Source organism: Arachis hypogaea, chromosome 12 (assembly GCF_003086295.3).
Source record: "Arachis hypogaea cultivar Tifrunner chromosome 12, arahy.Tifrunner.gnm2.J5K5, whole genome shotgun sequence".
In the NCBI taxonomy this organism is placed as follows: domain Eukaryota; kingdom Viridiplantae; phylum Streptophyta; class Magnoliopsida; order Fabales; family Fabaceae; genus Arachis; species Arachis hypogaea.
In genome coordinates this window covers 68,104,004-68,130,074 of record NC_092047.1, presented here as the reverse complement: position 1 = coordinate 68,130,074, position 26,071 = coordinate 68,104,004, and the positions used below count along the sequence as shown (strand labels likewise).

The window sequence follows — 26,071 nt, the reverse complement described above, 5'->3', positions numbered from 1 at the left end:
CAACGAATGGGTGCAGCTGCACATTTTCTATGAAGGGCTCTCTTATGAGTCAAAGAAGGCCGTAGACCATTCATCCGGAGGATCTTTGAACAAGAAGAAGACTATTGAGGAAGCCATAGATGTTATTAAAACAGTAGCAGAGAACGACTACTTCTATGCTTCCGAAAGAGGGTACACAAGAGGAGTAATGGAGCTAAACAATGTAGATGCTCTGTTGGCCCAAAACAAGCTCATTACCCAGCAGTTGGCTGACCTCACCAAGAAGATGGAGAGGAACCAAGTAACAGCAATCTCAACTTCATCAACAACCCAAGAAAGAGTGAATGAAGAAGCAGAGGGTAGTCAGGAGCAAGCCAACTACATTGGGAATTCACCAAGGAAAAACTATGATCCATACTCCAAGACCTACAACCCTGGGTGGAGAAACCACCCAAACTTTGGGTGGGGAAGTGAGCAAGATCAAAACCAAGACTAGAGACGTTACAACTCCAACAACAATGCAGCTCACCAGCAATTCACACAGAGGACATCTCAACACCCCCACAACAACACTTCTCCACACGCTTATCAAAACCAAAACAGCACATCTGCTCCAAATCACCCATCAATTGATGACAAGCTCTCTAAGATTGAAGCCTTACTTGAAGAAATATGCCAATAGATTCAAGAAAATAAGGTGTTCAAAGAGGAGGTGCGAGCCAATATTAAGAACCAGGGAGAGACCATTAGGAAGCTGGAATTCCAGGTGGGATATTTAGCTGAGAAGATTCCCAAACCTACTGATAGCTTCCCAAGTGACACGGAGAAAAACCCCAAAGGAGAAGCAAAGAAAGTAAGATGGAAAGATTGCAAAATGGTCACTACAAGTGATCAAGAGACTGAAGACAAGCAAGGCACACTTTTCGAACAACCTGAAGATAACTCAACAAAGGAGGAGGATAGAGATCACCAAGAACCAGAAATCTCACAACAAGAGCTGCTGAAGCTCTATGCACCCTTCCCTCAACTGCTCAATGGTGCTGTGGGAAAGAGAATATACTCAAGGTTCCTAGACTTGTTTGCATCTCTGCATGTAAACATACCATTCATCAAAGCAATTCAACAAATGCCTGCATTCATCAAGTATATGAAGGAACTTCTTCCCAGGAAAAGCTCACTCAAAAGAGGCCAGACTATAGTGATGAACAAGGAATGTAGTGCCCTTATTCAACCTGAGTTGCCTACAAAAAGAAGAGACCTAGGGAGTTCTCACATCCCTTGTGCCATAGGTGAAACTATGTTCGATAGAGCACTATGTGATTTGGGGGCCAGCATCAACTTACTGCCCTTATCCCTGGTGAAGAGGGTGCAGATCAATGAGATAATGCCCACAGATGTAATCATCAGACTGGCTGACAAAACTCAAAAGCAAGCAATAGGAGTGGTGGAAAATGTGTTGCTAAAGGTTGGGAAATACTTTCTCCCAACAGACTTTGTCATCCTGGACATGGAAGAGAGTCACACTCATCCAATCATATTGGAAAGACCATTCCTAGCTACGGCCAGAGCACTTATCGATGTAGAGAAAGGGGAGCTAATATTGAGAATCCATGATGAACGACTCAGTTTCAATGTTTTCAAACTCTCACAAGAAACAGATCAATAGGACAAGGAACTAAGCACAAATGATAATGAGACACTGAAGGAGGAGACAAGCACTGAAGCACAGCCAGATCATTCTGAGATCCCCTTAATTGATAAACAAGGAAAACAGCAATTGCCACAGCTCAAGGAAAAATTGGAGGAACCTAAACCTCTAGAGGCAGGTAAAGACAGCATCACAACCCCTTTAGAAAAAGAGGTCACCAAGGGGAAGGCAACCTCAAAAGAAACAAAGAAGAAGGTACCAAGGAGGTGGAGAAACAAAAAGATCCCTACGGAAGACTTCTCTCTAGGGGATAGAGTTGTCTCAGCTTACTTCCCAGATATTCCCCCTAATCTCCCTACTGTACCATCTCAGTTACCCAAGGTCTTCACTATCAACAGAGTTCTTTCCCTGGAACATGTGGAGATCATTGATCCAACCAATGGATATAAGTTCACAGCAAGAGGGGAGGACTTTAAGCACTACCAACCACCCTGATGAGGGAAAAACGTCAAGCTAGTGACGCTAAAGAAGCGCTTCATAGGAGGCAACCCATATTTTATATGTTTTTAAAATAATGAATAAATCAATGTTTATGAATTTCAACCCAAACTTGACAAACACTTGGTGAAATCTTTATCATGCAGTATATAGTGAAGAACAAGTTTGGTGTTCAAAGCAAACCAAGATGCATGCTAGTCTTGGGAGCTTTGAATAAAACTTTTCATCACATTACTTCAAACTAAGTTTGGTGTCACTCCATGGTGCCACCAAAATGCATAAGGATACACAAGTAGTTAGTTAGTTGAAATTCATAAATAAACAAACTCTTTTTCTTCTCTTTATTATTCTAGCCGTAGAGTTTGATATTAATTTCCTTATTTTAAATCTTTATAGGAAAAGAAAAGAAGCATAAAAGGGGATGGATTGGACAACTAAACAAAGAAGGATTGGACACCACAAAAGGAAGGGCTACACACTTGTTCTAAAAAGGGAATACATTGGAAAATGTTGCCATGCAACATTAGAAAAATGGAACCCCTAAAAGACCGAGCAATCTCATTCATAAAGTGATGATCCTTGTCTTTTATCCATGCATCACCCCAACCGTCTATCAAGTAACCACTCAATCAATCCACACCCTCCATTCTCTCACAACTTCTCTATAAATGACCCTTGTTCCGTACCCACCTTCATTGTCATTACCCAATCTTCACCACTCTCCATTTCGGTACAAGACACTCCCTACCCCATTAAAAACCTTTTTCCCACCTCACTCTCTTCATCGCAATAAAACCTTAAACAACCAAAAATCTCCACAACTTTGCCACCTTCACATATTAACTATCATTCATGGCGTCTTCGGGTTCTAAAAGAAGGAAGGGAAAGGAACCCATGGAAGAACACCCATATGATGAAAAGAGATTTAGAAGCTTGCATCATGCATTGCAATACGGGTGGATGGTTGATAAGGAAATCATTTATGAGCTGGGATTTCAAGTTAAAAAGACTGAGTGCCCTGAAATCACAGAGAAGATAGAAAGGAGAAGATGGGAGCTCCTCACTGACCCGATCATTAAGGTGAATGCAAACCTCATAAGAGAATTTTATGCAAATGCGTTTCGATATGATAAGAAGGATGAGTCGTACACAAGCTTTGTGAGAGGAAAGATGGTGGACTTTGGTCCCATGAGTGTCATGAGAGCATTGAAACTATAGTCTATACAGTTTGAAGAAGAAAGCTATCACTCAAGATTGGACAACCCCAATTATGACCACATTCTGCAAGATATGTGTGTACCAGGAGCTGACTGGGAAAGGGGTGCAGGAAATAAACCAAAGTTCATCAAGAGAACAGATCTCACTCCTGAAGCCAAGGGGTGGTTTGAGCTAATGCGAAGGTCTATTCTCCCAGCTGCAAACAACTCGGAGGTGAATGTCAAGAGAGCTACAATGGTGCACTGTATACTGAAGGGAGGAGAAATCAAGGTTCATGAACTCATAGCTGAAGGTATTAGAAAGATGGCAGAGAAAAGCGACTCAAGAGGAACGTTAGGTTACCCCAGCACTATTTACCGAATATGCAAGAAAGCTGGGGTGGTTTTTGAAGATAAGAACCCCATGTGGATAAAGGAAGGCATCTCAATAACTGTACGAAGGATGAATGCTGCAGCATCTCCTTTGCCTCAGCAGAAGCAAAGGAAGAGGACAATCCCTTAAGTAGTGGAAGGACAAGTCTTAGAGGGCCAAGCACAATAGACCTTGGACATGCACCAATTGCAGGAGGCCATTGATGGCTTGTCTAGACAATATTTGGAAAGCCAAGGAGCACAGAAAGAGCTTCAACTACAGATGATGGGGCAGCAAGAGGAAACACTCTCAAGATGGATGACTCAACAAGGTGAGTGGCAAAGGCAATTGATGAAACAGCAACTAAGTCAAGGACAACAATGGGGAGAAACATTTAATAGGATGGAACAAAGGCAAAATGAGCAACAAGAATCCATCCAGAGGCTAATCAACATCCAAGCACATCAAGGGGCACACATACATGAGATGCATCGAAGACAAATAGAACAGGCAGAACTATTGGACGAGCAAAGGGCATTCGCAGAAGGAGTTTACATGAGCGAAACAGGACATCACATAAACACTCAAGCCAGGCTCGGCTACTTAGTGGGACAGCTGCCAATATTGCATCCAGGAATAGCCAGATATGAAGAAATGAAGGATGAATTAGCACGAGAGAAAAGACAAAGGGTGGAAGAGAGTCATGAGTCAGTGAGGAAGGCACTTGAGGATTGGAAGCAAGCAATATTGGCACGGATGCGAGGAAATGCAAGAGGAAACAAGGAGGACAAGCAAGGAAAAGAGCATGGACATCCACAACAGTAAAAGGTGGTGGAGTTCCTTCTTTATTCCACCTTTCTCTATGTTTTAAATAAGGAAGATCTTGTATGAAATAGAACTTGCTTCCATGTTATGTTTAAACCTTTTTCAATTATGTCTTTTAAGTTTTTGGTATTGAAGAAAGACTCTGTGTGCTAGTCTTTATGTCACTGCATCCTTATTTTACTTACTTGTATGCTTGTCCCTTTTAATCAAATGAAGAGAGAATGTTTATGTTTCAAAAGACCAGAGTGGAGTTCACACTATGGAGTACATTCATGAGTTTGTGGTATGATCATAAGTTAGCTAAGTTGGTTCAACCATAAGGTGGGATGACAACTATCTGGCCTGAATACTTTGCTTTGAATATACTCATGAGACTAAGTATATGACAAGATCCTAATAAGAGAAAGAGAAAAGAATAATGAAAGTGGAAAAACAAAAGAAAAAGAGTAAGCAATAAGGCTAGGAACCAATGGTTTTGATCTTAAAATATGTGTCTGTGGTGTTCCTGTGTGAGGGATCTACTTGGATGAATAAGCTCTTAGGGGTGCTTTATCACCTGGTAACTTGGGTTAACTAACCCGAGATTATCAGCTGAAAGTCCATTATCAAGAGTAACCCTCACCACAGAGCATTTAGTAACCCAAAGAGGTGCTGGACACCAAGGTCTCAAGAAGGAAAATAAATGAACTATATGCCTGTGGTGTGTATGTATAGGGGAGAGACTTGAGGGAGTAAGTCCTTAGGGGTGCTTCAACACCTAGCACCTTGAACCAACTGGTTCGGGAGTGTTGGCTGAAAGCTTATCTTAAAAAGTTGCCCTTTACAGAGCACTTAGCCTAAGAACACCAATAAGCTCTGAAATGACAATAAAGGGATCAATGAATAAAAGTCTCATGGGATGTAAGCAAAGTGAGTGTTTTAAGACATGATAAAGGTCTGAAAGCCAAGAATGAACCTAAGTTGCTATGCATGAAACCACCATAAAATCAGTGATATGACTTCCACAAGAATGACTCATTGCTCTTGGCACTCCATTCATCATTCTCTTGTTCCAGTACTTGCTTAGGGATAAGCAAGCTTTAAGTTTGGTGTTGTGATGCCAGGGCATCTTGGCCAGTTTCACTGACCTTTTCTTTACTGTTTTTAGGTTAGTTTCATGCATTTCCTTAGGAAATAAGCTAGTTTTGGGTAGATATTCACTTACACCTTGATTCAAGCATACATTGTGTATTTTATATTATTTCATGAGGATTTTGCATAAGTTTAGTGACAAATTGTATGTTGCATTGCCCATGACTTGGACTAGAACTTTGATGCGCTCTATTGCTTGATTTCAGGACCAAAGGAAGCAAGGAATGGGAGGTAACTTGCAAAGTTGATGAGAAAAGTGATTGCCAATAACGCTCTCAAAGCCATCATTGACCACGTTAAGAGTCACGTTAACTAAGTTAACGTGAACTCTAACGTGGAGAAGGGAAGTTGAGCTAACGTTAGTGATACTTAACATTGTCACTAACGTTGGCAAATGCTCATAAGTGGCCACGTTAGAGTCCACGTTAACTTAGTTAACGTGGCCTCTAACGTTAAAAAGGGGGAAGAAACGCCAACATTAGTGACATTCAACATTGTCACTAACGTTGGCCTAAGGAGAAATATACCACGTTAACTCCCACGTTAACTTGGTTAACGTGGGAGCTAACGTAAGAAGCAAGAGTGGTTGACAACGTTAGTGACACCCAACATTGTCACTAACGTTGGAAGCAACCACACAACCCCTCAAGAAGCCACGTTAACTTCCACGTTAACTTAGTTAACGTGGAAGCTAACGTTGATGAGTGAAAGAATGGCCAACGTTAGTGACACTCAACATTGTCACTAACGTTGGGGATGGCTAAGCATGGCCATGTTAGAAGCCACGTTAACCTAGTTAACGTGGACTCTAACGTGAGACATCGGAGCACCTTGGAACGTTAGTGACAATGTTGAGTGTCACTAACGTTCTCGAAGGATGGCAAGCCCACATTTAAGAGCCACATTAACTAAGTTAACGTGGGCTCTAACGTGGGAACAAAGGGGGCCTTTCAAAGTTATTGGGAATGTTAAGTCTCAATAACGTGTGCGAAGGACTTAGAGGCAACATTAGTGGCAACGTTTATGCCACTAACGTTGAAGTTAACGAGGCTTTTACTTAGTAACGTTAGTGAGAAAGTTGATTGTCACTAACATTCTCGAACTTATATTTTCACTAAACATTAACACCCCTAATGTCCTGAGCTAAAGTCTCTGCCCACTCCACATTTTCTCTCTGCAAGTAAAGCCAAGCCCAAATAAAGAAGAGAACTGCTTCAAACTCAAGATCCAAAGGCCCAAGACTTGAAGAGCCAACTAGAAGCTTTGAATTGTTGACAGAGTTCGAAAGAAAGGGAAAAAAAGGGAACTACTCTCTGTATTTTACTTTCTCTGCAATTTCTAGTTCTATGATGTATTCTCCATCTTTGTTTTTATTTTCTAGAGCTATGAACCACTAAACCCCTTTCATTGGGTTAGGGAGCTCTCTGTTGTAATTTGATGGATCAATACTAATTTTCATTATTCTTCTTCTATCTTTTCTCTTGATTTTACTTGAAGGCTTTCGATTTTCATCCAATTGAGTAGTTATCTTGGAAAAGAAGCTATTCAAACTTGGATCTCTTCTGAACCTTGAAAGAGGAATGAAGAGATCAAGCTAGAAATGCTTTCTCATGCTGGACCAAATTGGGTTTGGATGGGTATGTAACTATAACCCTCTCAATACTTGATTTGGGAAATGCATGTGGTATAATCAGTGACCATACTTCATCTCTTTTCATGAGCAATTGACCAAGGAATTGGCTATTAATCAAGATTTGAGAGATTGAATTGCAAGAAATTGTAATTCAATCAATTAAGATTGGCCAAGGAGATCAATGAGTGCATTGATTGAGGAAGAGATGAAAATGAACTTGATCCGGAGAGTTGCAACATCTTCTAAGCCCAATGAACTCCCCATCTCTGATCTTACCCATTCTCTTTAATTTCTGCCATTTACTTTTATGAGCAAATCCCCCATTCCCATTTACAATTCTGCAATTTATTTTCAGTCATTTACTTCCAGTCCTTTAATTCTAGCATTTACGTTTCTGTTATTTACATTCCCTCCATTTTATTTTCTGCAACTCTCAACCCAAATTCTGGATTCGCTCAACTAGAACATTCTTCTAATTAAAGTTGCTTGATCAATTAATCCCTGTGGTATTCGACCTCACTCTATTGTGAGTTTTTACTTGACGACAAATTCGGTACACTTGTCGAAGGAAATTTGTTGAGAGACAGTTTCCTCCCGCATCATATCCCAAAGCAAAAAGCTAGAGAATCTAAAAATCCTAAGAACTATGAATGTGTAGAGAGAAAACCTAGAGGAGGAGTAAAACTAGATCTAAAAACTAAAACTGTGTAGAATGAATGTTCCTCTGGTTTTTGCATGTTCTTTGGCTCTAGTCTGCTGTTCTGGGCCGAAAACTGGGTCAAAATAGGGTCCGAAGTCGCCCCCAGCGAAATTGCAAATTATGCAGATCGCGCACGTCACGCGATCGCGTCGCTCATGCGGACGCGTCATTCGTGTTTCTGCTTTGCCACGCGGACGCGTTGTCCATGCCTCCGCGTCGCTCGTGCTTTTCCATTCCGCGCAGTTGCGTCGTCCATGTGGCCGCATCACTGCGATTTGATCTTCTCCGCGCAGTCGTGTCGTCCATGCGGCCGCGTCACTTCTCGCTGGTCATCTCCTCAATTTCTTGTGTTCCTTCCATTTTTGCCTGCTTCCTTTCCAATCTCCAACTCATTCTTGCCCTATAAAGCCTGAAACGCTTAACACACAGATCACGGCATCGAATAGAATAAAGGAGAAGTAAAATGTATAATTAAAAGTCTCTAGGAAGCAGTTTTCACTCATGTAATAATTTCAGGAAGGAAATATAAATGCATGCTATATTAATGAATAAGTGGGTCAGGATCATGATAAAACCACACAATTAAACACAATATAAACCATAAAATAGTGGTTTGTCAACCTCCCCACACTTAAACATTAGCATGTCCTCATGCTTAATTGAAGGAGATGAAGTAAATAAGTATGAACATGCAGAAACTCATGCAATGCAATGCAATCCTATATATATATGAATGCAACTATATGATTCTTGTCCACTTGATCAAAAGTAAATAAGTTCTTCAAAACAATTATAACTCAAATTCCACTAATTTAATTCTTATAAAGTAAGAGCAGATAAAAATGCAAGAGGATAGCTCATGAAAGCAGGAAACATAGAAATTCAAGCATGGAACCCTCACTGATGGTGTATGTACACTCTAGTCTCTCTAGTGTATAGGGTAATCACTCTATCCTTCTCTAATCATGCTCTCTAACTTTTGTTTTTCCCCTAATCAATCAACAACAGTTAACATACCAATGCAAACATCATGAGGTCTTTTCAAGGTTGTAATGGGGCTAAGGTAAAGGTAGGGATACATATATGGTCAAGTGAGCTTATAGATTGAATCTTTAATTAACCCAAGCTTCAACCCAACCTATATATTTCACATAACTTTAGAATTCATGCCTAGCTACCCATAATTCCCCTTTTACATTCCATACTCATGTATCAACTTTTTTTTTTAACATAAAAATAAACATAGCTTATCAATACACATAAATTTTTAATTCTTATAGTTTCACATGAGTAGGTATCCAAATTCCCATTGTATTATCATGACACATTCCCTTAATAACTTTTGTTCCTACAATTTCCCATACTTAACTAGCACACACAATTCTATCTTAAGCTAACCAAAGATTCAATTTGGGATATACAATTGTTTTTCCGCTTAAGGCTAGTAATGTGGTGAAATATAGAACAAATGGGATTTAAAGGCTCAAAGTGGTTAACAAAGGTAATTGAAAAGGGTAGGCTTAATTTGGATAAGTGAGTTTAAACAAAAGATGGCCTCAATCATATGCAAGCATATAAATATAATAAATATTGGACATATAGGATGAAACAAAATACAGATTACAATCATAGAGAAGTAAACACACAAGAATAAATTAATTATGGTTAAATAGTGTAACCATGCATAATGGCTCAAATCTTCACAGGTTGTGTGTTCTTTAGCTCAAACATCATGTTCCAAATACAACTTCAAGCAAATTTATCATAAAAATTTTTAAAAATTAGTGAAATTTGTTCCAAAGATAGAGTCTTAGAAGAAACTTATTGCCTTTTTAATCTAGTAGAGCATGCATACAACTAACCTATTACTATGCAATTTATCCTATTCTATAAAGGAAAGAAAATCTAACTAAATATCCTAATTTATTGGTGCTAGGGAAGAGAAATTACCTCCGGAAGTCAGGTACTGACCGACCTCTCCACACTTAAGGCTTTGCACCATCCTCGGTGCCATCTGTCAGGAACGGGGGTGGGCTGGTAGCAGTATCTCCACAGTCGGGACCATCATGGCTCCCTGTACTGGTAAAGGAAGTGGAGTCCGGGGTGTCTGAGTCCTTGAATTTTCCCTTGAGTAGCTCCTTGAGGTGTTTGAATCGGCGCTCGTTACGGCGCTCTCTTAACTTCGCTTTCTGTTCTTGTCGATCCAACCTTTTGATTATCTGCTGGAGCAGTTCATCTGTTGTAGGTGCTTGTGGTGTTGAAGAAGGGATGTCTTCAACTGGAGCCGTGGGAAGGCTTGTAGTGGCTGCTGAAAGTCTGAGGTATTTCCCATTAGGGACATACTGATCATCCCGTGGAAGCATGGCTTTGGTGTCTCCAGCATTGTAGGAAACTCCGGCTGCTGAGACAAGATCAGAGACCAAGGCGGGAAAAGGTAAGTTGCCCACAATTTGTACGTGTCCCATGGCATTCCGGATATGTCTTGGTAGATTCAGAGGCTGGTCTGTAAGGATGCACCATAGTAGAATGGCCATGTCCGCTATGAAGGAGGACTCGTGAGTGCTCGAAAAGACGTAATGGGACATGATCTGTGCCCATATGCGAGCCTCCAAGGTAAGTGCTGAAGGCGATATTCCCTTAGGGCGGGTACGATGGTAACCGTAGATCCAACGGCTGCCAGGTGATGTGATAACTTTGAGAACATCTTCCCAGTCAAATTGGTACTGCTGGCGCTTGAGTGCGGCTTCTTGAAAGGCGTCCATTCCTTCTGGAATAGGGGAAAGACTTAGATCTTGTCGAATAGCCTCTTCTGTAATGGGGACTTGCTTCTGACGTACATAGACAGACTGTAGAGTAGGCAGGTAGAAGTTAGAGTAGAACTCAACTACCCAAGAAAGATTGACCTGCTTCTGTTGTCTCTGTAGGAAACCCCATTGTCTTCGTTCATTTTGCGGCTCAACAAAAGTAGCAATATTGGGCGGGAGGATAAGAAGGTGTTCGTTGTTGTAACTCCTTTCAGCTAGAATAGGGAACATCTGCTCACAATAGCGATTGGAAAATCGCGAAGTGTCCTTTGCTGGAAAGGCTTTCTCCTTTTCATCAACCTTTATGATCCTCTTAACTCTTTTTGTTGAGGGCTTGACTGCAGTTGAAGAAGGCTCTGCCACTAGTGCTCTTTTAGTTCCTCTTCTTGCTGGTGGTTTGGGAGTGACTTTCTCTTTTCCTTTCTTGGTGGCCATCCTGAAAAAGGGAAGAGAAAGTAAATTAAATTCAAAGAGATAGATAGCAATGAAGAGAACGAAAAAGAATGGTTATAAATGCACATTAAAAGGTAAATGATGTTAACACACGCTCATGAGTACATGTGAAAGATCATTAATGGAAAATAGTTAGTGCATATGATGACAAGTGAATGCAAGGTGTTTATTGGCATGCCGGCAAAAGGCATGAGTAGCATAGACTAAGCATTACTTTGTAACAAACCATCACGTTTGTATTGACAATTAAATTCAATTAATATAATAGTAAAGGGAATTTGTGAAAAGCAAGCATTGAATAGTAGAATAACATAGAGAAGTGCATAATGCCATATGGGCTTTTTCGCAAACACATAGCATGCATGGTGAAGAAGGTATAGAAAGTATTAAAGTGAACATGCAAGCATCCCTTTAAAGAAAATAATATATAATTGTCAAATAATTTGTAACAATCCACAAGCATATAATGAGGAATAATGACTCAAATAAAATTCCAACACCATGTAAAAAAAAAAAAGAAAAAAGAAGAAGGAAAATATGAATAACGAAAAGAAAAAGAAAAGAAAAGAAAATAACATATAAAATAAGAAGAATGAAGGAAAACAAAAGGGGGAAGAAGAAAATAAAACCTGGTTAATGGAGGTGAGGGAGAGAGAGTGAAAGGTGAGATAGAAGGAAGAAGGGAGGAGGAAGAAGTAAGGGGGGAAAAGAAAAATTAGGATTAGAGAGGAAAAAGATAAGATATTTTGGCAATTCAGGTTGAGCTGTGCGGCGCAAGCGACGCGACCACGTAGGGCACGCGTTCGCGTGATTGCGCTTCAAGTAAGGTGACGCGATCACGTCGGTCATGCGGTCGCGTGACCCATGTTAGGCTCTGGTGCGAGTGCAGCCTCGCGCCTGCACAACTCTCTGTTCAAATTGATGTATTTGCCAAAATTGGGGTGACGCGATCGCGTGGGGCATGCGATCGCGTGAGTGGGCAGTTTATGGGGTACGACGCGGCCGCGTGGCCGCGTGAGGGGGATTGCGTGTCCAGCGCCAATCCACCACCACTCTAGCACAACTTTCAGCTGTGCACCCGTTTTACGTCGAAAATCAGGGCACGCGGCCGCGTGGGGCACGAGGTCGCGTGGGAGGCTATTATGCCCATACGACGCGGACGCGTCGGCGACGCGATCGCGTGGGCTGATTTATGCCACTTGCACACCTCCAGCCACGCTCCAGCATGACTCTCTGTTTGTTTTTATTTTTCTCTCTTCTCCTTGCCACGCGGACGTGTCGCTGATGCGGTCGCGTCGCGTAGCTTTTTTTTTTAAATATGTTAATGCAGATGCACGAAAATACTAATAAAGAGAAGAGTTATTGAATAAGAAAAATTAAAAATAAAGAAAAGAACGATGATACCATAGTGGGTTGTCTCCCACCTAGCACTTTGCTTTAACGTCCGTAAGTTGGACGCTCCACTAGCTCAGTCTGTGGCTATGTGGGGATCTTCCAAGAGGAAGATCTCGAGTTCCTTGTCTTTCTTCCGCTTTTCGTCATGGTACAACTTTAAACGATGTCCATTAACTTTGATAAGCTCCGAGCTCGAAGGATGGATAAGGTGATAAACTCCGTACGGCTCGGCCTTCTCTACTCTGTATGGACCTTCCCATCTTGATCTCAATTTGCCTGGCATGAGCCTCAGTCGAGATTTGTAAAGGAGGACTAAATCCCCAGGTTGGAACTCTTTCCTCTTGATGTGCTGATCATGTGCAGCCTTCATCTTTTCCTTGTATAGTCTTGAGTTCTCATAAGCTTCTAGGCGAAGGCTTTCCAGTTCTTGCAGTTGCAACTTCCTTTCAGCTCCGGTGTTCTCCATCCCCATGTTGCACTCCTTGACTGCCCAAAAGGCTTTGTGCTCTACCTCAACAGGGAGATGACAAGCTTTTCCATAAACTAAGCAGAACGGACTCATCCCAATGGGTGTTTTGTATGCTGTTCTGTATGCCCAGAGTGTATCTTGTAGCCTGGTGCTCCAGTCTTTTCTATGAGGTTTGACTATCTTCTACAAGATACGCTTTATCTCTCTGTTTGACACCTCGGTTTGCCCATTGGTATGAGGATGGTATGCTGTTGCAACCTTATGAATTATCCCATGCTTCTTCATTAATCCTGTTAGTCTCCTGTTACAAAAATGGGTGCCTTGATCGCTCACGATTGCTCATGGTGATCCAAAGCGACAAATAATATGGTTTCTCACAAAGGAAACAACAGTGTTAGCATCATCGGTGCGGGTAGGAATTGCTTCCACCCATTTTGAAACGTAATCTACAGCTAACAATATATAAAAATGTCCATTAGAATTTGGAAATGGACCCATGAAGTCAATGCCCCAAACATAAAAAATTTCACAGAAAAGCATAATTTGTTGGGACATCTCATCCCTCTTGGATATATTACCAAATTTTTGGCATAGGGGGCAAGATTTACAAAATTCAGCAGCGTCTCTAAAAAGAGTAGGCCACCAGAATCCACAGTCTAAGATTTTTCTAGCAGTTCTTTGAGGGCCAAAATGTCCTCCACTCTCAGATGAGTGACAGACCTCTAAGATGGACTGGAATTCTGATTGAGGCACACACCGTCTAATTACCTGATCAGCGCCACATCTCCATAAATATGGGTCATCCCATATATAATATTTAGACTCGCTTTTCAGCTTGATGCTTAGAAAAGTTAGGAGGAGAATTATCATCTATAGGAGTAGAATCATCCTTAATGTGCTCAAGGCGACTCAAGTGGTCTGCCACTAAATTCTGGTTACCACTCCTATCCTTTATTTCTAAATCAAATTCTTGTAATAGCAGTATCCAACGTATAAGCCTTGGTTTGGACTCCTTTTTAGATAATAAATACTTTAAAGCTGCATGGTCCGAATACACTACTACTCTAGTACCAAGTAAATAAGCTCAGAATTTATCCAGAGCAAAAACAATAGCAAGAAGCTCTTTCTCAGTAGTAGTATAATTGGACTGGGCAGTGTCTAAAGTCTTAGACGCATAAGCAATAATAAAAGGGTCCTTACCTTCGCGTTGAGCCAGCGCTGCTCCTACTGCATGGTTGGAAGCATCGCACATGATTTCAAACGGCTGGCTCCAGTCTGGTCATCTCACAATTGGCGCTTGAGTCAGGGCGGTCTTCAGCTTATCAAACGCTTCTTTACAATCCTCACTGAACTCGAACTCGATATCCTTCTGCAGTAATCTGGATAAGGGAAGTGCTACTTTACTAAAGTCCTTAATAAATCTCCTGTAAAAACCTGCATGGCCAAGGAACGAACGGACTTCCCTCACAGAAGAGGGGTAAGGTAAACTGGAAATAACATTCACCTTTGCTGGGTCTACAGAAATGCCAGTATTAGATACCACATGTCCTAATACAATCCCTTGTTTCACCATAAAATGACACTTTTCAAAATTCAATACAAGGTTTGTATTAACACATCTATCTAATACTCTAGATAACCCATCTAAGCAAAGGCTAAAAGAATTACCATAAACGCTAAAATCATCCATAAATACCTCCATACAGTCCTCAATAAGATCAGAGAAAAGACTCATGATACACCTTTGGAAAGTAGCTGGTGCATTGCACAAGCCAAAGGGCATTCTCTTGTAAGCATCAATCCCAAAAGGACATGTAAAAGTGGTCTTTTCCTTATCCTTAGGAGCTATATGAATCTGGAAATAACCTGTATAACCATCTAAAAAGTAATAATGTGATTTACCTGACAGGCGATCCAGTATTTGATCAATGAATGGAAGTGGGTAGTAATCCTTACGGGTAGCTTGGTTGAGACGCCTGTAATCAATGCAGACTCTCCAAGCATTCTGAACTCTAGTTGCTATGAGCTCTCCATGCTTATTCTTCACTGTGGTGACTCCAGACTTCTTGGGCACCACTTGTACTGGGCTAACCCATTCACTGTCTGAAATGGGATAGATGATACCTGCTCCCAATAGTCTGGTCACTTCCTTTTTGACAACTTCCAAGATAGTGGGATTCAATCTTCTTTGGGGTTGACGGACAGGTTTTGCTCCCTCTTCTAAAAATATTTTGTGCTCACATACTTGAGGGTTGATGCCTACTATGTCTACCAAACTCCACCCAATCACCTTCTTGTGCCTCCTCAGTACATCAAGTAACTGCTCTTCTTGTTGAGAAGTAAGTTCCCTTGCAATGATAACCGGAAACTTCTGTTCATCTTCAAGATAAGCATATTTGAGATATGGAGGGAGGGGTTTTAACTCTAACTTCTGATCATGGGCAGGCTCTAGATTATCTAGAGCTTGTGAAAATGGCGAAGTGCCCTCATTGTCAGTTAAGAGGGTCCCCACACTTGGACCTTGTCCAGTGTGCCTCTCTTCGAACTCTTCCTTGTGAACTTCAGCTACAGTTTCATCTATGACATCACACTGGAAGATAGAATGATCTTCTGGAGGGTTGTTTATGACTCCATTCAGATTGAAGATTACTATGCGGCCATCTATTTCAAAGGAGTATGTTCCTGAAAAAGCATCCAATTTGAATTTTGATGTCTTCAGGAATGGTCTTCCAAGTAGGATTGATGATGGCTTATCTGAGTCATTATGGAGCATCTCCAAGATATAAAAATCAGTGGGAAATGTAAGCCCTTTAATGTTCACTAAAACATCTTCAGCAACTCCAGCCACTGTAATAATGCTTTTATCTGCTAACACAAAACGAGCTGCCGACCTTTTTAAGGGAGGGAGCCTCAAAATATCATATATAGACAAAGGCATTATACTAACACAGGCTCCTAAATCACACATGCAATCATAAATTACTACTCCACCAATAGTAAAACTAACTATACAAGGACCTGGGTCACTACACTTCTCAGGTAATCCTCCCATTAAAGCAGATATGAAACTATCTAAAGGAATAGTTTCTAATTCATGAATTTTGTCCTTATGTATACATAAATCTTTTAGAAACTTTGCATATTTAGGTACTTGTTGAATAACATCAAAAAGAGGAACGGTTACCTCAACCTTTTTGAATATTTCTACCATTTTGGGATCGGGTTCCAGTTGCTTCCTGGGCTTCCTTGCAAGTTGTGGAAAGGGAATGGGAGTAGTGTTTTCTGCAGTGTCTGCGCCTTTTGGTGCTTCCTTTTGTGGTTGCACTTCTTCTTCTTCAGCTATGTCCTGTATGTCCTCTTCTTCTTCGACATCTTCTATTTCTACTACCTCTTCAGCTGAGGCGTGATCTGGTGAGCTTGGCTCCTCCTGATTCCTCTCCTGCAGTGTGGTTCCGGACCTCAGGGTGATGGCATTAATGCCTCCCTTTGGATTGGGTAATGGTTGAGAGGAGATTCCAGTGGAGCTTGAAGGTTGGTTACTGGAATTTTGCATTGATCCAATCTGTGAAACAAGAGCTTACAAAGTATAGGTCAGACCATTTAGACTGGCATTAATGTTATTCATAATGTTATTTTCCATGGTCTGTTATCTCCACTCAAAGGATTGTAGTAACTCTTCATTAGGAGATAAAGAAGAATGAGTAAATTGAGAGGTCTGCTGTTGGGTATTCTGTGGTCTTTGGGATTGCCTCAGGTGAGGTACTCTGTAAGGTTGGTTCTGCTGCCTGTTGTTGTTATTATTCCACCTCTGATTTCCCTGATTATCTCTGCCTCCTCTATTATTGTTGTCCCTCCAATTCTGGTTAGAATTGTCCTGTCATCCATGGTTATTATTTCCACCTTGATTGTACCCTTGGTTGGGGCGATCATAGAAGTTATGAGTGGATGCCACCATGTTGTCTTCCTGTTAGAGTTGCGGGCATTCATAAGTATAATGGCTATAATCAGCACAAATTCTACAAACTCTCTGTGGGACTAACCGTTGGCTTTGCTGTGCTGGAGAAGGTTGAGCTTGCTGAACTTGTTGTTGATTCAATTGCATCTGCTTTAGCAAGTTGGTCATCTCACAGATACTCTGAGTTAGAGCAGCCGTCTCTCTGCTAGAGGATACTTCTGCAACGGCTTTTGAACGGCCTTGCTTCTGTCTGTGGTTCCTAGTGGATTCAGCTAAGTCGCTGATCAATTATCATGCCTCATCTGTGGTCTTGTACTTCTTCATAGACCCATTGCTAGCACTTTCCAATGTGGTTTTATCTTGGGGCCTCATGCCCTGTGTGACATAACTGAGTAACACTATCTTGTCAATCATGTGGTGGGGGCATGCTTCCAGAAGATTATTGAAGCGCTCCCAATATTCAAAGAGAGTCTCGTTGTCATCTTGAACAATAGTGGAAATATCTTTCCTTAGTTTATCAGTAACTTCAAATGGAAAGAATTTCTCCAAAAACTCTTTTCCGAGCGTGGTGCGCAGAAATTGTGATTACACTACTGATTATGTAAAATTCATCGCTCTTTCTTTCCCTGGTAATGGCGCCAAAAACATGATGCCAATACCATGGTTCACAACTTCACACAACTAACCAGCAAGTGCACTGGGTCGTCCAAGTAATACCTTACGTGAGTAAGGGTCGAATCCCACGGAGATTGTTGGTATGAAGCAAGCTCTGGTCACCTTGCAAATCTCAGTCAGGTAGGATTAAATGTGATTGGATTAGATAATTAAAAGATAAATAATAAAGGATAGAAATACTTATGTAATTCATTGGTGAGAATTTCAGATAAGCGAATAGAGATGCTTTCGTTCCTCTGAACCTCTGCTTTCCTGCTATCTTCATCCAATCAGTCTTACTCCTTTCCATGGCTGGCTTTATGTGATACATCACCATTGTCAATGGCTACTTTCGGTCTTCTCTCGGGAAAATGATCCAAATGCCCTGTCACGGCACGGCTAATGGTCTGGAGGCATCACCCTTGTCAATGGCTTCATCTTATCCTCTCAGTGAAAATGGTCAATGCACCCTGTCACGGCACGGCTATTCATCTGTCGGTTCTCGATCATGCTGGAATAGGATCTACTATCCTTTTGCGTCTGTCACTACGCCCGGCAATCGTGAGTTTGAAGCTCGTCACAGTCATTCAATCATTGAATCCTACTCGGAATACCACAGACAAGGTTTAGACCTTCCGGATTCTCTTGAATGCCGCCATCATTCTAGCTTATACCACGAAGATTCCGATTAAGAGATCTAAGAGATACTCATTCAGTCGAAGGTAGAACGGAAGTGGTTGTCAAGCATGCGTTCATAGGGAATGATGATGATTGTCACGTTCATCACATTTAGGTTGAAGTGCGAATGAATATCTTAGAAGCGAAATAAGATGAATTGAATAGAAAACAGTAGTACTTTGCATTAATCTTTGAGGAACAGCTGAGCTCCACACCTTAATCTATGGAGTGTAGAAACTCTACCATTAAAATTACATAAGTGAAAGGTCCAGGCATGGCCGAATGGCCAGCCCCTCTGATCTAAGAACCAGGCATCCAAAGATTCAAAGATGGTTCAAAAGATGTCAAATACACTAGTAAAATGTCCTATTTATAATAAACTAGCTACTAGGGTTTACATGAGTAAGTAATTGATGCATAAATCCACTTCCGGGGCCCACTTGGTGTGTGCTTGAGCTGAGCTTTAGCTTTCCACGTGTAGAGGCCATTTGTGGAGTTGAACGCCAGGTTTTGATCCATTTCTGGCGTTCAACTCTGGTTTTGGATCCTTTTCTGGCGCTGGATGCCAGAATTGGGCAGAGAGCTGGCGTTGAACGCCAGTTTGCATCATCTATTCTTGGCCAAAGTATAGACTATTATATATTTCTGGAAAGCCCTGGATGTCTACTTTCCAACTCAATTGGAAGCGCGCCATTTCTATTTCTGTAGCTCCAGAAAATCTACTTTCAGTGCAGGGAGGTCAGAATCCAACAGCATCAGCAGTCCTTCTTCAACCTCTGAATCTGATTTTTTGCTCAAGTACCTCAATTTCAGCCAGAAAATACCTGAAATCACAGAAAAACACACAAACTCATAGTAAAGTCCAGAAATATGAATTCAACATAAAAACTAATGAAAACATCCCTAAAAGTAACTAGATCCTACTAAAAACATACTAAAAAAATGCCAAAAAGCGTATAAATTATCCGCTCATCACAACACCAAACTTAAATTGTTGCTTGTCCCCAAGCAACTGAAAAGAAAGTAGGATAAAAAGAAGAGAATATACTATAAATTCCAAACTATCAATGAAACATAGCTCCAATCAAATGAGCGGGACTTATGGCTTTTTGCCTCTTGAATAGTTTTGGCATCTCACTTTATCCATTGAGGTTCAGAATGATTGGCATCTATAGGAACTCAGAGTTCAGATAGTGTTATTGATTCTCCTAGTTCAGTATGATGATTCTTGAACACAGCTTCTTTTATGAGTCTTGGCCGTGGCCCTAAGCATTTTGTTTTCCAGTATTACCACCGGATACATAAATGCCACAGACACATAATTGGGTGAACCTTTTTAGATTGTGACTCAGCTTTGCTAAAGTCCCCAATTAGAGGTGTCCAGGGTTCTTAAGCACACTCTTTTTTTGCTTTGGACCTTGACTTTAACCGCTCAGTCTCAAGTTTTCACTTGGCACCTTCATGCCACAAGCACATGGTTAGGGACAGCTTGGTTTAGCCGCTTAGACCAGGATTTTATTCCTTTAGGCCCTCCTATCCACTGATGCTCAAAGCCTTGGGATCCTTTTTATTTGCCCTTGCCTTTTGGTTTTAAGGGTTATTGGCTTTTTGCTCTTGCCTCTTGGTTTTAAGAGCTTTTGGCTTTTTCTGCTTGCTTTTTTCTTTTTCTATTATTTTTTTTTTCGCCTATTTTTTTTTTCTGCAAGCTTTGTTCTTTGCTGTTTTTTCTTGCTTCAAGAATCATTTTTATGATTTTTCAGATTATCAAATAACATGTCTCCTTGTCATTATTCTTTCAAGAGCCAACATATTTAACATTCTTAAACAACAACTTCAAAAGACATATGCACTGTTGAAGCATACATTCAGAAAACAAGAAGCATTGTCACCACATCAATATAATTAAGCTAAGTTCAAGGATAAATTTGAAACTTATGTACTTCTTGTTCTTTTGAATTAAAACATTTTTCATTTAAGAGAGGTGATGGATTCATAGGACATTCATAACTTTAAGACATAGTCACTAACTACTAATGATCATGTAATGAAGACACAAACATAGATAAGCACATAACATAGAAAACGAAAAACAGAAGAATTAAGAACAAGGAATGAATCCACCTTAGTGATGGTGGCATTTCCTTCTTGAGGAAGTGAGGAACCAATGATGTCCTTGAGCTCTTCTAAGTCTCTTCCTTGTCTTTGTTGCTCCTCCCTCATTGCTTTTTGATCTTCTCTTATTTCATGAAGCATGATGGAGTGCTCTTGATGTTCCACCCTTAGTTGTCCCATATTGGAACTCAATTCTCCTAGGGAGGTGTTGATTTGCTCCCAATAATTTTGTGGAGGAAAGTGCATTTGAGGCATCTCCGGGATCTCATGGTAATGAGCTTCTTGCGCCTCTTGAGCTCCATAAATGGGCTCTCTTGCTTGCTCTATCTTCTTCTTAGTGATGGGCTTGTCCTCTTTAATGAGGATATCTCCCTCTATGTCAATCCCAGCCGAATTGCATAGGTGGCAAATGAGGTGAGGAAAGGCTAACCTTGCCATAGTGGAGGACTTGTCAGCCACCTTGTAGAGTTCTTGAGGTATAATCTCATGAACTTCTACCTCTTCTCCAATCATGATGCTATGGATCATGATGGCCCGGTCTATAGTAACTTCAGACCGGTTGCTAGTGGGAATGATTGAGCATTGAATGAACTCCAACCATCCTCTAGCTATAGGCTTGAGGTCCAATCTTCTTAGTTGAACCGGCTTGCCTTTGGAGTCAATCTTCCATTGAGCTCCTTCTACACATATGTCCATAAGGACTTGGTCCAACCTTTGATCAAAGTTGACTCTCCTTGTGTAGGGGCGTGCGTTCTCTTCCATGTTTGGCAAGTTGAACGCCAACCTCACATTTTCTGGACTAAAATCCAAGTATTTCCCCCGAACCATTGTAACATAGTTCTTTGGATCCAAGTTCTTACTTTGATCATGGTTCTTGGTGATCCATGCATTAGCATAGAACTCTTGAACCATTAGGATGCCGACTTGTTGGATGGGATTTGTTAGAACTTCCCAACCTCTTCTTTGAATTTCATGTCGGATCTCCAGATACTCATTTCTTTTGAGTTTGAAAGGGACCTTGGGGATCACCTTCTTCTTGGCCACAACATCATAGAAGTGGTCTTGATGGGCTTTGGAGATGAATCTTTCCATCTCCCATGACTCAGATGTGGAAGCTTTTGTCTTCCCTTTTCCCTTTCTAGAGGATTCTCCGGTCTTTAGGTGCCATCAATGGTAATGGAAAAATAAAAAGCTTATGCTTTTACCACACCAAACTTAAAATATTGCTCGTCCTCGAGCAATAAAAGAAAGAATAGATGAAGAAGAAGAAGAAATTGAGGAGAGGTAGAGTGGGAAGTGTTTCGGCCAAGAAGGGTGTAGAGGGGTGTGTTGTGTGAATTTGATGAAGAATGGAGGGCTTTATATAGGGAAGGGAGGGGGGGTTAAGGTTCGGCCATATGGGTGGGTTTGGGTGGGAAATTGGTTTTGAATTTTGAAGGTAGGTGGAGTTTATAAGGTAGGTTTATGGGGAAGAGTGGATGGATGTGAGTGGTGAAGAGATGATCGGGAAGAGAGATTGAGGTGATTCGTGAAGGGTTTTTGGGGAAGAGTGTTTATGGGATTGTGTGAAAGAGAGTGGTGAGAAGAAGTGAGTGGAGGTAGGTGGGGATCCTGTGGGGTCCACAGATCCTGAGATGATCCTGTGGGGTCCACAGATCCTGAGATGATCCTGTGGGGGCCACAGATCCTGAGGTGTCAAGGCATTTACATCCCTGCACCAATTTAGGCATGCAAAATGCCCTTGCACACAACTCTGGGCGTTCAGCGCCAGGTTGGTGCCCATTTTGGGCGTTCAACGCCCATTTGTTGCCATTTCTGGCGTTGAACGCCAGAACCATGCTTGTTCTGGGCGTTCAGCGCCAGGATGCTGCCCATTTTGGGCATTCAGTGCCAGAACCATGCTCTGTTCTGGCGTTGAATGCCAGGCAGATGCTTCCTCCAGGGTGTGATTTTTCTTCTACTGTTTTTGATTCTGTTTTCAATTTTTATATTTATTTTGTGACTCCACATGATCATGAACCTATAAAGACATATAACTAAGAAAAATATAGTTAGATAAAAATTGGGTTGCCTCCCAACAAGCGCTTCTTTAATGTTAGTAGCTTGACAGTGGGCTCTCATGGAGCCTCACAGATGTGCAGAGCTTTGTTGAGACTCTCTAACACCAAACTTAGAGTTTGGATGTGGGAGTTCAACACCAAACTTAGAGTTTGGTTGTGGCCTCCCAACACCAAACTTAGAGTTTGACTGTGGGGGCTTTGTTTGACTCTGCTTTGAGAGAAGCTTTTCCTTCTTCCTCTCCATGGATGCAGAGAGAGATCCTTGAGTTGTAAACACAAGGTTGTCCTTATTTAATGAAGGATCAATTCTCCTCTGTCCACATCAATCACAGCTCTTGCTGTGGCTAGGAAAGGTCTTCCTAGGATGATGGATTCATCCTCTTCCTTTCCAGTATCCAGGACTATGAAATCAACAGGGATGTAAAGGCCTTCAACCTTTACTAACACGTCCTTTACTTGTCCATAAGCCTGTTTTCTTGAATTATCTGCCATCTCTAATGAGATTTTAGCAGCTTGTACCCCATAGATTCCCAGTTTCTCTATTACAGAGAGGGGCATGAGGTTTATTCCTGAACCAAGGTCACACAGAGCCTTAAAGATCATGGTGCCTATAGTACAAGGGATTATGAACTTTCCAGGATCCTGTCTCTTCTGAGGAAATGTCAGTTGATCCAGATCACTTAGTTCATTGATGAACAAGGGAGGTTCAACTTCCCAAGTATCAATACCAAATAATTTGGCATTTAGCTTCATGATTGCACCAAGAAACTTGGCAGCTTGCTCTTCAGTAACATCCTCATTCTCTTCAGAAGAGGAATACTCATCAGAGCTCATGAAGGGCATAAGGAGGTTCAATGGAATCTCTATGGTCTCTAGATGAGCCTCAGAGTCCTTTGGTTCCTCAGAGGGAAGCTCCTTATTGGTCACTGGACGTCCCAGGAGGTCTTCTTCCTTGGGATTTACGTCCTCCTCTCCTTCTTTGGGTTCGGCCATGGTGCTTGATGCCAGGGCATCTTGGCCAGTTTCACTGACCTTTTCTTTACTGTTTTTAGGTTAGTTTCATGTATTTCTTTAGGAAATAAGCTAGTTTTGGGTAAATATTCACTTATGCCTTGACTCAAGCACACATTGTGCATTTTACATGATTTCATGAGGATTTTGCATAAGTTTAGTGACAAATATTATGTTGCATTACTCATGACTTGGAACTGGAGCTTTGATGCACTTTGTTGCTTGATTTCAGGACCAAAAAGGAGCAAGAAAGGGGAGGTAACTTGCAAGGATTAATGAGAAAAGTGATTGCCAATAACACTCTCAATGATAGCCATCAATGCCCACGTTAGAGAGTCACGTTAACCAAGTTAACGTGAACTCTAACGTGGAGAAGAGAAGTTGAGCCAACGTTAGTGACACTCAACATTGTCACTAACGTTGGCAATCACTCATAAGTGGCCACGTTAGAAGCCACGTTAACCTAGTTAACGTGGCCTCTAACGTTAAGGGGGAGGGAGAGAAGCCAACGTTAGTGACACTCAACATTGTCACTAACGTTGGCCTATGGTGCTAAGTACCACGTTAACTCCCACGTTAACTTGGTTAACGTGGGAATTAACGTAGAGGATGAAGAGTTGTCGACAACGTTAGTGACACTCAACATTGTCACTAACGTTGAAACAACCACACAACCCCCAAGAGTCACGTTAACCTCCACGTTAACTTGGTTAACGTGGAAGCTAACGATGAGAAATGAAAGATGAGCCAACGTTAGTGACACTCAACATTGTCACTAACGTTGGGATGGCTAAAAGATGGCCACGTTAGAAGCCACGTTAACCTAGTTAACGTGGACTCTAACGTGAGACCCAGGGGCACATTGGAACGTTAGTGACAATGTTGAGTGTCACTAACGTTCTCGAAGGTTGGCAAGGACCACGTTAGAAGCTACGTTAACCTAGTTAACGTGGGCTTTAATGTGAAACAAGAAGGGGCACACTGGAACGTTAGTGACAATGTTGAGTGTCACTAACGTTCTCGAAGGACTAACAATGCAACGTTAAAAGCCACATTAACCTAGTTAACGTGGGTTTTAACGTAAGGCAAAGGGGTGCATTGGAACGTTAGTGACAATGTTAAGTGTCACTAACGTTCTCAAACTTATATTCTCACTAAATATTAACACCCCTAACGTCCTGAGCTGAAGTCTCTGCCCACTTAGCACTTTCTCTCTGCAAGTAAAGCCAAGCCCAAATGAAGAAAAAAACTGCTTCAAACTCAAGATCCAAAGGCCCAAGACTTGAAGAGTAAACTAGAAGTTGAGAAGAGTAGTATATATAGAGGAGTAACTTTGAATTGTAAAGGAGTTCTGGAGGCTGAAGAATTACTCTCTGTATTTACTTTCTTTGTAATTTCTAGTTTTATAATGTATTCTCCATGTTTGTTTTCATTTTCAAGAGCTATGAACAACTAAACCCCTTTCATTGGGTTAGGGAGCTGTGTTGTAATTTGATGGATCAATACTAATTTTCATGTTCTTCTTCTATCTTTCCTCTTGATTTTACTTGAAAGCTTTCGATCTTCATCCAATTGAGTGGTTATCTTGGAAGAGAAGCTATTCAAACTTGGATCTCTTTTGAACCTTGAAAGAGGAATGAAGAGATCAAGCTAGAAATGCTTTCTCATGCTGAACCAAATTGGGTTTGGATGGGTATGTGACTATAACCCTCTCAATACTTGGTTTGGGAAATGCATGTGGTATAATCAGTGACCATACTTCATCTCTTCTCATGAGCAATTGACCAAGGAATTGGCTATTGATCAAGATTTGAGAGATTGAATTGCAAGGAATTGCAATTCAATCACTTAAGATTGCCAAGGAGATCAATGAGTGCATTGATTGAGGAAGAGATAAAAATGAACTTGATCCGGAGAATTGCAACATCTCCTAAGCCCAATGAATTCCCCATCTCTAATCTTACCCATTCTCTTTAATTTCTGTGATTTACTTTTATGAGCAAATCCCCCATTCCCATTTACAATTCTGCAATTTATTTTCAGTCATTTACTTCCAGTCCTTTAATTCTAGCATTTACTTTTCCGTTATTTACATTCCCGCCATTTTATTTTCTACAACTCTCAACCCAAATTCTGGATTCGCTCAACTAGAACATTCTTCTAATTAAAGTTGCTTGATCAATTAATCCCTGTGGGATTCGACCTCACTCTATTGTGAGTTTTTACTTGACGACAACTTCGGTACACTTGCCGAAGGGAGATTTGTTGAGAGACAAGTTTTCTGCGCACCAAGTTTATGGCGCCGTTGCCGGGGATTGATTGTGCATCAACAATGATTAGATTGGAAGATCACTAGATTGAGCATTTTATTTTGTGTATTTCATTTTCTGTTTGATTGATTTACTTTTTGTTTTAGTTAAACTTCTTCCCTTCTCCATCTACTCTTTTGTTTTTCTTTGTTATTTTCAATTCTGTTTGCTAACCCACTAACTGTTTG

At 41.1% G+C, this 26,071-nt stretch overlaps 1 non-coding gene across 1 annotated transcript; it reads left to right on the top strand.

The window, feature by feature from the left end:
• The first annotated feature begins 17,467 nt into the window (after positions 1-17,467).
• Positions 17,468-17,575, top strand: LOC112731372 (small nucleolar RNA R71). The gene has a single exon (XR_003167153.1). It is a non-coding gene; the product is annotated as a small nucleolar RNA R71 (small nucleolar RNA).
• The last annotated feature ends 8,496 nt before the right edge of the window (positions 17,576-26,071 follow it).